The sequence below is a fragment of the Taudactylus pleione genome, unplaced genomic scaffold (genome assembly GCF_031769625.1).
Source record: "Taudactylus pleione unplaced genomic scaffold, aTauple2 ptg001827l, whole genome shotgun sequence".
In the NCBI taxonomy this organism is placed as follows: domain Eukaryota; kingdom Metazoa; phylum Chordata; class Amphibia; order Anura; family Myobatrachidae; genus Taudactylus; species Taudactylus pleione.
The window spans coordinates 878,327-889,365 of record NW_028286224.1 but is presented as its reverse complement, the minus strand read 5'-3'; positions in this window follow the sequence as shown (position 1 = coordinate 889,365).

The following is an 11,039-nucleotide window of genomic DNA, read 5'->3' as shown; positions in this document are numbered from 1 at the left end:
GGGTATATATATATATTAATCCATTACACATACACTGATGCACATAACGCACACACATAAACATATATGCATACACATAGACGCTCATATGTGTATCCACATACGTACACATAGATGCTCACATGCGTACTCACATACATACATACAGACATTACACAGACGCACATATGCGAACGCATATGTATAAAATGGTTCCCATTCACTACGGTTAATAATCAGAGTTATTAAAGGTATTTTGAGCTAATAATTACAATGTAATATGTACTTAAACAAGGTCGAAGCTTTAGAATATAGGGGACATGTCATGTTTGGTATCATACTAAATCCCTGTTCATTTGCAGACCTCCATTCCTATCGGCAAAGAAGTCGCATCTTGCTTCCGCTTGTTATGGATGATAGGGATTTATTGCATAGATTGTTATTATTCGTATGCAGTGTTGTAGCTAGTTGTTTGGCGGGAAACTACACAAAGTGACCGTTTGAGGACTGAGCCATCCCCCTGATGACACCGTATGAACTAACCAATGACCAGAGTAACCAGATGCAAGAACCAATGGAAACCTGCCAACTTGTCCCTTTGTTCTCTCTGTACCCTGTACCGAATATATGCTGTGAGCTGGTCTCAGTGTTCAGTCATTTCTCCATTTCTTTGGGTGACAGTGATCGCAGGGTTCAGGATTGAAATACTGCATACTGGGACCAGTAGTGCATGCGTATGTATTGGCTGTACTTATATATATATCTTATTGCTTTTTATTCTAATTGTTAAATCTTTCCCTGTTTACATAAATAAATTTTTGTGCTTTGGAACCACATGATTGGACTGGAAAACAATCCTTTCTTAAGCGACTTGCAGTGCTAAATATCAACTATTAGGAATCAATAGGTGGGGGCTCACAGTTGATATCACGTTACCGGAAGTCACATGATAGCATACGGATCTCGGTTCGTCAACAAAGGGTGGAAGGCGCGCCATACGCAGATAAGAACGCACTGTGTTCAAACCCTGCTATCATTCAATGTTGTGAAACCGATGTCCGTTATTGTGTGATTTTAAGGAGCACTGATTAGGGACCTGGGGCAAGAGAGAAAAGTTTGTTTCTTTTATTGTCACTTTGGCGCTAAAGTGTGATTCGCACAATAGTGTATACGTATTTCCTGTACTGCTGCCACGTGTTTAAACAATCGTTTTGATAGACAGTCTTGTTATATGCATAGCATGATTACTTGGTAAAACTTCTAAATTGCACTGCTAGAGTTGGATAAAAGTTTTTCTGTGCAGAAAATGAAAGGTGGATATGAAAGTGAACGTGTGTTTGTGATGTGAAAAGGTTACTGTTGAATAGAGACAGGGGAAACTCGGTAGGTGTCTGACGAGGCAAACTGCTACTGGGCCAGTATACTAAGCAGATATATTGTGGTATGAATAACCAGCGGTAGTTTTTCGGTCCAACACCCAATAGTAATCGCAAAGCCCATTGATCAGTTAAGTTCTCTAGGCAATGCGATCGGACCGCATAGTTGCATAAACTGTGATTGTGACTTGTGTAGTTGTGGGGAGAAAATCACTGGCAAGGGTAAGTATTATTGGAACACTTACATTTTACCAGGTGAAAGTACCTCAAAGTATGAAGCAAGCGGACAAAGCTTGGTTAAATTCGCCGCAAGCAGGATAGATTGCAATAGGCAGTTGTTCTGCTCCTCGATGTGTAAGCTGACTGAAAAGCTTAGCGGGCTGGCTGTGCACAACGGGAAGGAGTGCGTGAACGTAGCTTGTGAAATCGTTCACCAGTCGAAATTCTCTAGCAAACGCAGTATGCTACTGTGTACTGTGACATATGGGTCAAGATGACCAAAGGATTTGTAAAGCCTTTCCCTAAAATTGGCAGTTTCGATTTGGAGGTATTCAATAATGTTAGATATAACACATGTTTAGTCAAATCTTTGAAGAAAAGAGTAAAGTATAAAGATTGTTTAAAGTTATGGCAGCATGAGGGGAACACGTGGCACGGTGGTGTATGTGAGTTGCAAAACAGCGTACTCATGCTGCAAAGCAAGACGCCACCCAGTAGCGTACCCACGCTGCAAGGTAGCGTCACTGTGCTCCGCCTTATGCGGCCACAGGTGGAAGTACAGCCGATACCAAAAAAAAAAAATTAACAAGTAACTTATATCCTGTTTTAAGGCATTTTTTTAAGGTAATGTTCCTGAAGAAGATAATGAACCCACTGTAAATTCAGCCATTGCCTGTGCTATTAACATGAAAGAAGTACCACGCAGGAAAGGAAGGGCCCCCCAGCAGGGGCAGCAGCTGAAATTGGTGACATGAGTGTAAAAAAAGGTAATGGTTATGTTAGTTCAAATGTGTTGTCGATCAAAATAATTTAACATTTTAGATATTTAAGTAATTTTAAGTGTGTGCAAGCCTTTAGTCATTGTGCAGTGTGGAAAAGATCAGGTGTAAATACAGTAAATATTGAGATTGAGAACTGAAGTCAGAATAGCTACAGTATATGTTAATTTTTCTTTGATCTACTTGGAAGTCTAGACATCAGATCCATTATCTGCAGTGAAACTTATGCATGTAAGGTACACATTGGCACATATACAGTGCATGTTTTAAAGTACTGGCAAATTCATAATTAATCACAGCAAACCCAAATATGAAAGTTCTCTATGTATAGTTTGTACATGATGCATATGAAGTTTTTCTGTGTGGAGTTTTGTATATGCTCATTTGTATGTACTTCTGTAAGTTATAACATGTGGTGTGTTATACTGTATTATCTGTGTATTAGATCGCATTTAAACAACATATAATATTGCAGTTATAACTGAGTATGATTTGAAGGTCTGCTGAATATGTGCTGTGCTCTAATTCATATATGTCATGTTTAAATGATACTAAACTGTTGTTGCTTCATCTCTCACAAACAGGGCACAAGGTTGTAAAGGACAAATTACAGCCATGCCAGACTAAGGTTAAATACTTGGGACACAGGGGCTAAGACACTTGATGACTGACAGAATACAGGGCATACAGACTGTGACACTGCCGCAAAACCAGCAGCAAATCGGTCCATGTTTGGATATTGCAGAACTTGGATCCCAGGTTTTTCTATTCTGGCATTATCATTGCAGGAATTGGTGTCATCCTCAAAACCGTGTCACACACACTGAGGAGACAGAGCAGGCTTTCCTTAACCTTAAGGATAGTCTGACAAGAGCACCTGCCTTGGGAATACCAGATTATGAAAAACCCTTTGATTTATATTGTACGGAGGCTGATGGCTGCGCAGCAGGTGTCCTCACACAAAAACATGGTGATGCTAGCAGACCTGTAGCATACTACAGTGCACAATTGGACACTGTGGCAAGATCACTCCAAACGTGTTTAAGAAGTGTAGCAGAAACTGCTCTTCTGGTGAATAAGAGCGAGGATGTAGTATTAGGGCATGATACAATTGTCTATACACCGCATGCAGTATCTGCTTTGTTGAATTCTGCCCAAACCAGACATGTCTCTTCAGCTAGGTTCACAAAATGGGAACTAGCTCTAATGGCACCTGCTAATATCACCATTAAATGGTGCAATACGTTAAATCCAGCAAGATACTTACCATATGTGCCTCGAGGTGCACAAAGGGTGGAGGAAGGTGAGTCTCTGGTTGAAGGTGAGTTTTGCAGGTATACTGACACACATGATTGTATGGAGTATTTGAATCAGACCTTTACTGCAAGACCAGACATACGTGATACACCATTAGAAAATGCAGATTTGACATTTTACACGGATGGGAGTTGTCATAGACAAACTGACACAGGAGAATTATGCACAGGTTATGCTGTTGTAAATGACGAGGATGTTGTAGAAGCTGAACCACTTGGTCCACCTCACTGAGCACAGGTGGCTGAACTGGTGGCATTAAGGAGAGCGTGAGAGCTGGCAGAAGGTAAGTCAGCTAATATCTACACTGACTCTAGGTACGCCTTAGAGGTAAGTACATGATTTGGGGGCTCTTTGGCATCTGAGAAATTTTATGACAGCAGCATGTACACCAGTCGCACACTCACACCACATAAAAAGACTCTTGACAGCAATCCAGTTAAGAAAGGCAGTAGCTGTCATCAAATGTAAAGCCCACACATGTGAAGAAGACCCGGTGTCATTGGGCAATAACAGAGCAGATGAAGCTGCCAAATGGGCAGCAGGGTTACGCATAAATGTAACAACTGATAAAGTGATTGTCTTCCAGACAATAAACACAGATTAATTGAGATGCAAAATTTGTGTTCCCTACAGGAAAGGCAGTCTGGAGATCGAGGGGATGTGTTCAGGAGTCCTCCAGACTCTGGAGAGATGGACTAGGTAGGCCTGTTGTCCCAAGGCATATTACCCAAGCTTGGCTGAGGCATTGCATGGTCTGACTCACCTGGGAAAAGGAGGTATGTGCAAGTTGGTCAGAGCATACTGGTGTGCACAAGGGCTTTTCTTCTGAAGCTGGAAAGATAGCAATGTCCTGTCTGACTTGTTTGAGGAAAGATGTCAGGATGACAATCCCTACCGAACCATTCCACATCCCTCCAACAGACGGTCCTTTTCAGATCGGTGGGAAGGTCCATATCAGGTGTTCATGACAAGTACCACATCGTTGAAGGTATCAGAAAGAGATACCTGGGTCCATTCCACACACTTCAGAAAGGTCAACTACCTGGAGGAGATACAAGGCGGAATCGAGACAGATAACATGGACCTGGCGATTGCGAGCCTGTTCTGGGAGAGTTAAAGACTGCAGTGGAACACCTGAGCTAGAGAAGTATGCGGACCACTATTCCAGCAATGGAGTGGTGGGCTGTTGGTTTGTCCTTATCTCCTACCAGGATTCTCATCATCCTTGTTTGTTTCAGGATTTCCTGTTTCTGTGATGGAGGATAGATGACGGAGAGGGAAGCTGATGGTGATGTCGATGGAGTGGAGTCGGGAGATGGAGCGATAGAACAATCAGGGCAGTATATGGTCAAACTCAGTACAGTAATTGTTAAAATATCTGTTATCCAAGAACCTCTGAGACAGTGTGAGGGGTTATTGTCAGAGGAATACTGTGTTTGTGAGTTCTGTGGATCCCTAGTTGATGAGAAGTGCATCCAGCGATGCTAGTCCAAGAGTAATCTGTATTTGGGCGGGCATCCTTTAGAGGATTACCATTCCTTAGTGGGTAAGGTCTTAAACCAGACTGAATGTTGGGTTTGCACTCACGTGCGTCAGGGACGACATCATGTAGGATTAGTACCATTACCATTAAATTTCTCTGAGGTTCTTGAAATACATGGGGGAAGACTGGTGGATAAGAAATTTTATATATCTAGGCCCCCTAATTTTAGGCTCCACCAGTAACAGGTAGATAGATCCCTGTTATGCTTGAATATGACTAATTTTCGGAAACCAAGAAATTGGAAGGTGACCTGGAACAATCAGACAATGACCTTTTCACACAGAGCTGAGAATGAACCTATCAATTCTGAACTTGTACACAAAATTATTGCAAGTGGGAGATATTTCCAGTATAGGTACATGTGTAGTTATGACAAAGAAATAGTTGGTAGAGTATCATTAGGGTACTGTGCAGATGTTATACAACCAGAAATGTGTACCAGGCAAATGAGGGAAAAAGGGGCAGGATTCTTTGTTAGGATATTGTGTTCGATGATAATGATGCATTCTGTTCCTTACTTACTCCCAGATGATGTGTATTTTATATGCAGAAGGAAAGCGTACAAGTGGCTTTCTCAGAGTACTGAAGGTTTATGTTTTATTGGTAAATTGATCCCAGAGGTTATGACACTCACACATGATGAAATGATTGGATATGTACACACACAGTGTGAACATCATGACAAAAGAAATAATGATACCTGGTGAAGAACATACAGCCACACAGTTGATTAGTGAAACAACTGGCTTCCAAATTTTGGTAGCATTAGATCCCACAAAGATCACTCGTGGAACTTTAAATTTTTGATATATTCAAGACCTGGCTAAATTAATAGATAACATCACCGAGGTGTATGATGACACTTTCAGATATACTGGTAAAGAGCTACAAGCTTATAAAATGGAGTTGGTACAACATAGGCTAGTGTTAAACTATTTAACATCTATTACTGGTGGATACTGTGTGACTTTGGCCACCCAATTTGGTGTCAAGTGTTGCACGTACATTACAAATAATACTAGTGACCCCAAAGAGGTGATTGACCAGAAAATGGATGAAATCCTACAACTGAAGTGGGAGTTTTGGAAGGACCATAATATTTCATTGTATGAGACAGAGGTAAAGGTAGAGACATGGTTCTCTTGGGTAAACCCTGTAAAATGGTTCGCCGGTCTGGGAGAGTGGGTAAAGGAGATGGTTGCTAGCATAGGTAAACTCTTTATCCTTATACTGATTGTCATTTTAGCAATTGGGTTATGTGTCAAATGTGTCCTTGCTGTGTTGAAGTGTGGAAAATATACCACTAAGGTGAACAGTAAAAATGAAATCATGATGGTGGTAAATAACGGTGGTATGGGTACTAAGGTTGATAAAGAACTGCATTACAATCCTGACATTGAATGTGCCTACAGATAATAATATGTGAATAGGCATGTATAGTAATGTTCCATTAAACATCATAGATAATGTAGTCTCAGTTCCCCCAAACTTCCTTTATAGGTTCGATGAGATCCCACATCCTACCAATGATCCCCTATAGATCCGCAGATAGTGTATAAGGGTTGTTTTACCCTTCCTGAAACGCATTATTGTCAGTTCAATGACCGATCTGTGTCACACCATTTAGAACATTGAATAATAAATTATTATGCATGACTGGAAAGGTTAAGATTAGAATGTGATAGCAAACATAAAACTATCAAAAGGTGGACTGTTAAAGTCAAATAATTGGTTATGATCGCTGTACAATTATTATCTGATGATCTAGTCATCTATGGGCTGATAAAGAGTAAAATGGACACTACTCTGCGTCGGCACAATCCGATGCACACAAATGTGTGTGTGTATATATATATATATATATATATATATATATTAATGCAAGGTTTAGTCAGTGTATGGGAAACGGGTTTTGTGTGTATGTCTGCAACAAATAATTAAAATGCACACAGATATTGGTATGCGCAGAGGAGTGTTTTAAATGCAGAGTTAAAGACCATTGTCAGGAGCCTGAATATCTTTAGCAATTGTATGCCTTTTGTTCAATGCTACTGTAGTTAAGAGGAGCTGACATTTACACTCCAAATAAGCAGAGGAAAACCTTTGATGAGCTATCAGAGTTTATGACTCCAGCAAACATCTCCTGGTCACCTCTGAGCAGAACAACCTGATTGTCTATGACACCTTAGAATTTGGTACAGGCAAACATAATATTAATTATGTCAGTTAATGGATAAAGTTAGGGGTATATATATATATATATATATATATATATATATATATTAATCCATTACACATACACTGATGCACATAACACACACACATAAACATACATGCACACACATAAATGCTCGTATGTGTATCCACATATGTACACATGCGTACTCACATACATACATACCGAAATTACACGGACGCACATATACGAACGCATATGTATAAAATGGTTCCCATTCACTACGGTTAATAATCAGTTATTAAAGGTATTTTGAGCCAATAATTACAATGTAATATGTACTTAAACAAGGTCTAAGGTTTAGAATATAAGGGACATGTCATGTTTGGTATCATACTAAATCCCTGTTTATTTGCAGACCTCCGTTCCTATCGGCAAAGAAGTCACATCTTGTGTCCGCTAGTTATGGATGATAGGGATTTATTGCATAGATTGTTATTATTCGTATGCAGTGTTGTAGCTAGTTGTTCGGCGGGGAAACTACACAATGTGACCGTTTGAGGACTGAGCCATCCCCCGTATGAACTAACCAATGACCAGAGTAACCAGATGCAAGAACCAATGGAAACCTGCCAACTTGTCCCTTTGTTCTCTCTGTAACCTGTACCGAATATATGCTGTGAGCTGGTCTCAGTGTTCAGTCATTTCTCCATTTCTTTGGGTGATGGTGACCGCAGGGTTCAGGATTGAAATACTGCATACTGGGACCAGTAGTGCATGCGTATGTATTGGCTGTACTTATATATATCTTATTGCTTTTTATTCTTATTGTTAAATCTTTCCCTGTTTACATAAATAACTTTTTGTGCTTTGGAACCACACGATTGGACTGGAAAGCAATTCTTTCTTAAGCGACTTGCAGCGCTAAATAGCAACTATTAGGAACAAATATTTGCATTGGTCATGGTACCTTTGGTAGCTACACTTGTAAGGCTGCCCTTTTAATACATGTGTGTGTAGGTCCCTACCTGTGAGGAATTTATATGTTGTCCCCATTTTGCATGGGCTTCCTCGGGGTACTCCAACTTCCTTAAAGAAACCAAAAACCTACTGGTAGGTTAACTGACTTCAAGCACAAACTTTAGCTTTAGTGCGTATGTGTGTCCATGTGTTAGGAAATATAGATTGTAAGATCCACAGGGAAGATGTAAAGCACTACATAATAGGTGTGCACTAAATAAATAACTGTTATATAAATGTTACTAAATAAATAATATTATGTATTGAAGAAATTCTGGTAGTGAGCCACTCCTATGTGCATAAATTGGTAATACTGTTATGCCCTCTGATATATGTAGTTGGTAGCATACTGTTCGTACTTGCCGAGTTTACTAAATTCCTCTCCAGAAGAGGAGATGCAGATGGGTGGTGATGATTGGGGACAGAGCCTGTCAGCAGCCTGGCTGCTCTGGGTCTACTCTTCGCTGAGGCACTTCTTGTGTGGGTGGCACCAGCGGTGTCAATGACTGGAGGGATCTGCGCACCTACAGGTGGGGCCTGTAAGCAGGGTCCTGTGGTCTTCCAAATCACAGCAGCAGCAGGATCAGGAGCAGAGATGGAGATTAATAATAAATACAGACTCAAGACACTGCCTGTCAAAGATCAAGTTTTTCAGAGGTTCCCAGTTGCAGAAAAATCATATAGGTAGGAAAATACTCATTCACATGTGTTCATTCATTGGAGAGAGGGATTGAGGGCATACCCATTAGCTCCCGGAGTGGTGGGCATGCCCCCAGCATGGCAAAAATGGGGGAGTAGCTTGTGGACATGGAAATTTACATGAGGCGATGCCCCTTGCCACAAGGTCCCACCCACTTTTTGGGCACGTGCTGAAGGCGCACAGAGAGCTACTTTCTGAATCTTTTCCAGTAACACTTTAAATTCCCAATCCGCTTCTGCCCATGACCAGGTGTGTCGACTAGTGGCTGTGTCAACTAGTAATAAGTGGGATTGGTTTCCAGGAAACTGAACCCACGTGAATTTACCTGCTCTTAGTGGATCCAAGCCAGGACTCAGATCTCCCCTCCTTTTTTGGTTTCCATTGGCATTAGATCTTGTGTGTTTTAGATCCAATATAAGTCCTTCCCACATGATTTGGGCAATGTGACACAGGAGTGCCGCCGGAGGTGTTGGATGTTAGGAGGAGTGAGGACCCACATGTCCCTTAGTGTAATACTGGGCGAGCTATTTTTTAATGTAAGCAATTAGCAAAACATTTGTTTTTTTTATAGTGCAGGAACTTCTATAATACAATATTACTTACTAGTACTACTATTGGTTATCAGTGTCACACTGGTGCTGTAAGTAACTTAACTGAACAACATTAACACTTGTGCACACTGGTTGTGATTTGCAGCATTGTGTAAAAAAATATAAATCTAAAAAAAAGATATTGTGTGTAGAACAGCAGGAGCAGCAGCTAAGTATTAGCACTGCAGCTGCTGCCACAAGTCATGACAATACTAGTCATTCAACATCTACTAAAGCCGGTGCTCAAGGGCATAGAGGTTTTAAGTCAGGGCAGCTGAAATCAAAATAATATTTTACATTGCTGAATAAAAACACTTCTAACAAAGGGAAGTTTCCTGCAGAAAAACATAAAATTGCCAAAATGCCATACATCACAAGCAGTGGCAATGTAAGGCTCAGGCCTTGTCCTTTATTTTTGAGTGGTGGTTCTGCTGTCTGTCAGGCATATTCTTCTGCCTCACATAACAGAGTCTAGAAAAGGTGTCAAAAACATTAAAACAGGAAATTCAGTGCTGAAAAAAGCACTATGACAGAAGAACAAACTATGTGTTCAGAAATGTCACTAATCCCTGAGGAGAGTCTAAGGGTGTCCACAAGTGCTATGTGTAGTGGAAGAGCTAATTTCACATCAGAAAGGGCATAACTACAAATGATATTGTATTGGTAATAACATGTATATTTCCCTCTTGTACAGTTGTATATAAGAATCATTTGTAATGGTCTGTGTACTCTAATCAGCATGAGGTCTTGTGAATAGTCCCCTTTGAAGCTGGGCAAGAGAGGTTGTAAGAAGGTCTTTCTTCCTGAATCAGCCATAAATATGTCCCACTGTATATGGCATAGAAGAAATGTCTATGGAATTATATGACAGCTGGCCAGGCCCTTCCTAATGCAGTCATTAAGAGCCCTGTGTTCTGTTTGGGGACAGTGATCAAAAGAATGGATGGACCAGGGAGACACTCGGTATCTGGAGGTGTGACTCTCCTCACCTAGTCACTGGGCACTTTTATTGACCAAGGCCTGTTTCCCAAACTTCAAATAGGGATGAATGTGTAATTAAAGAACCCCTGCTCAGGTGGCCAGGAAACCCTAAGCTTCAGCCAGCTAAACAATCCACTCTGAGCTGAAAAGGGTTAAAATCATCCCAAGGGAGGGGATAAAGGGGTTGCCTGGAAAAAGCAGGCATAAATATGTGAGTCAACCCTGGCCCATTGTTCATCCTGCATGAGGCTATCAAAGGATACAGATGATCCAGAGTTCATCATTGGGAAGGCCTCATCCCAGAACCATTTAATCCGCCGTGACCCGAATGGTTTGTTTTCCCCCTTTATTATTTTATT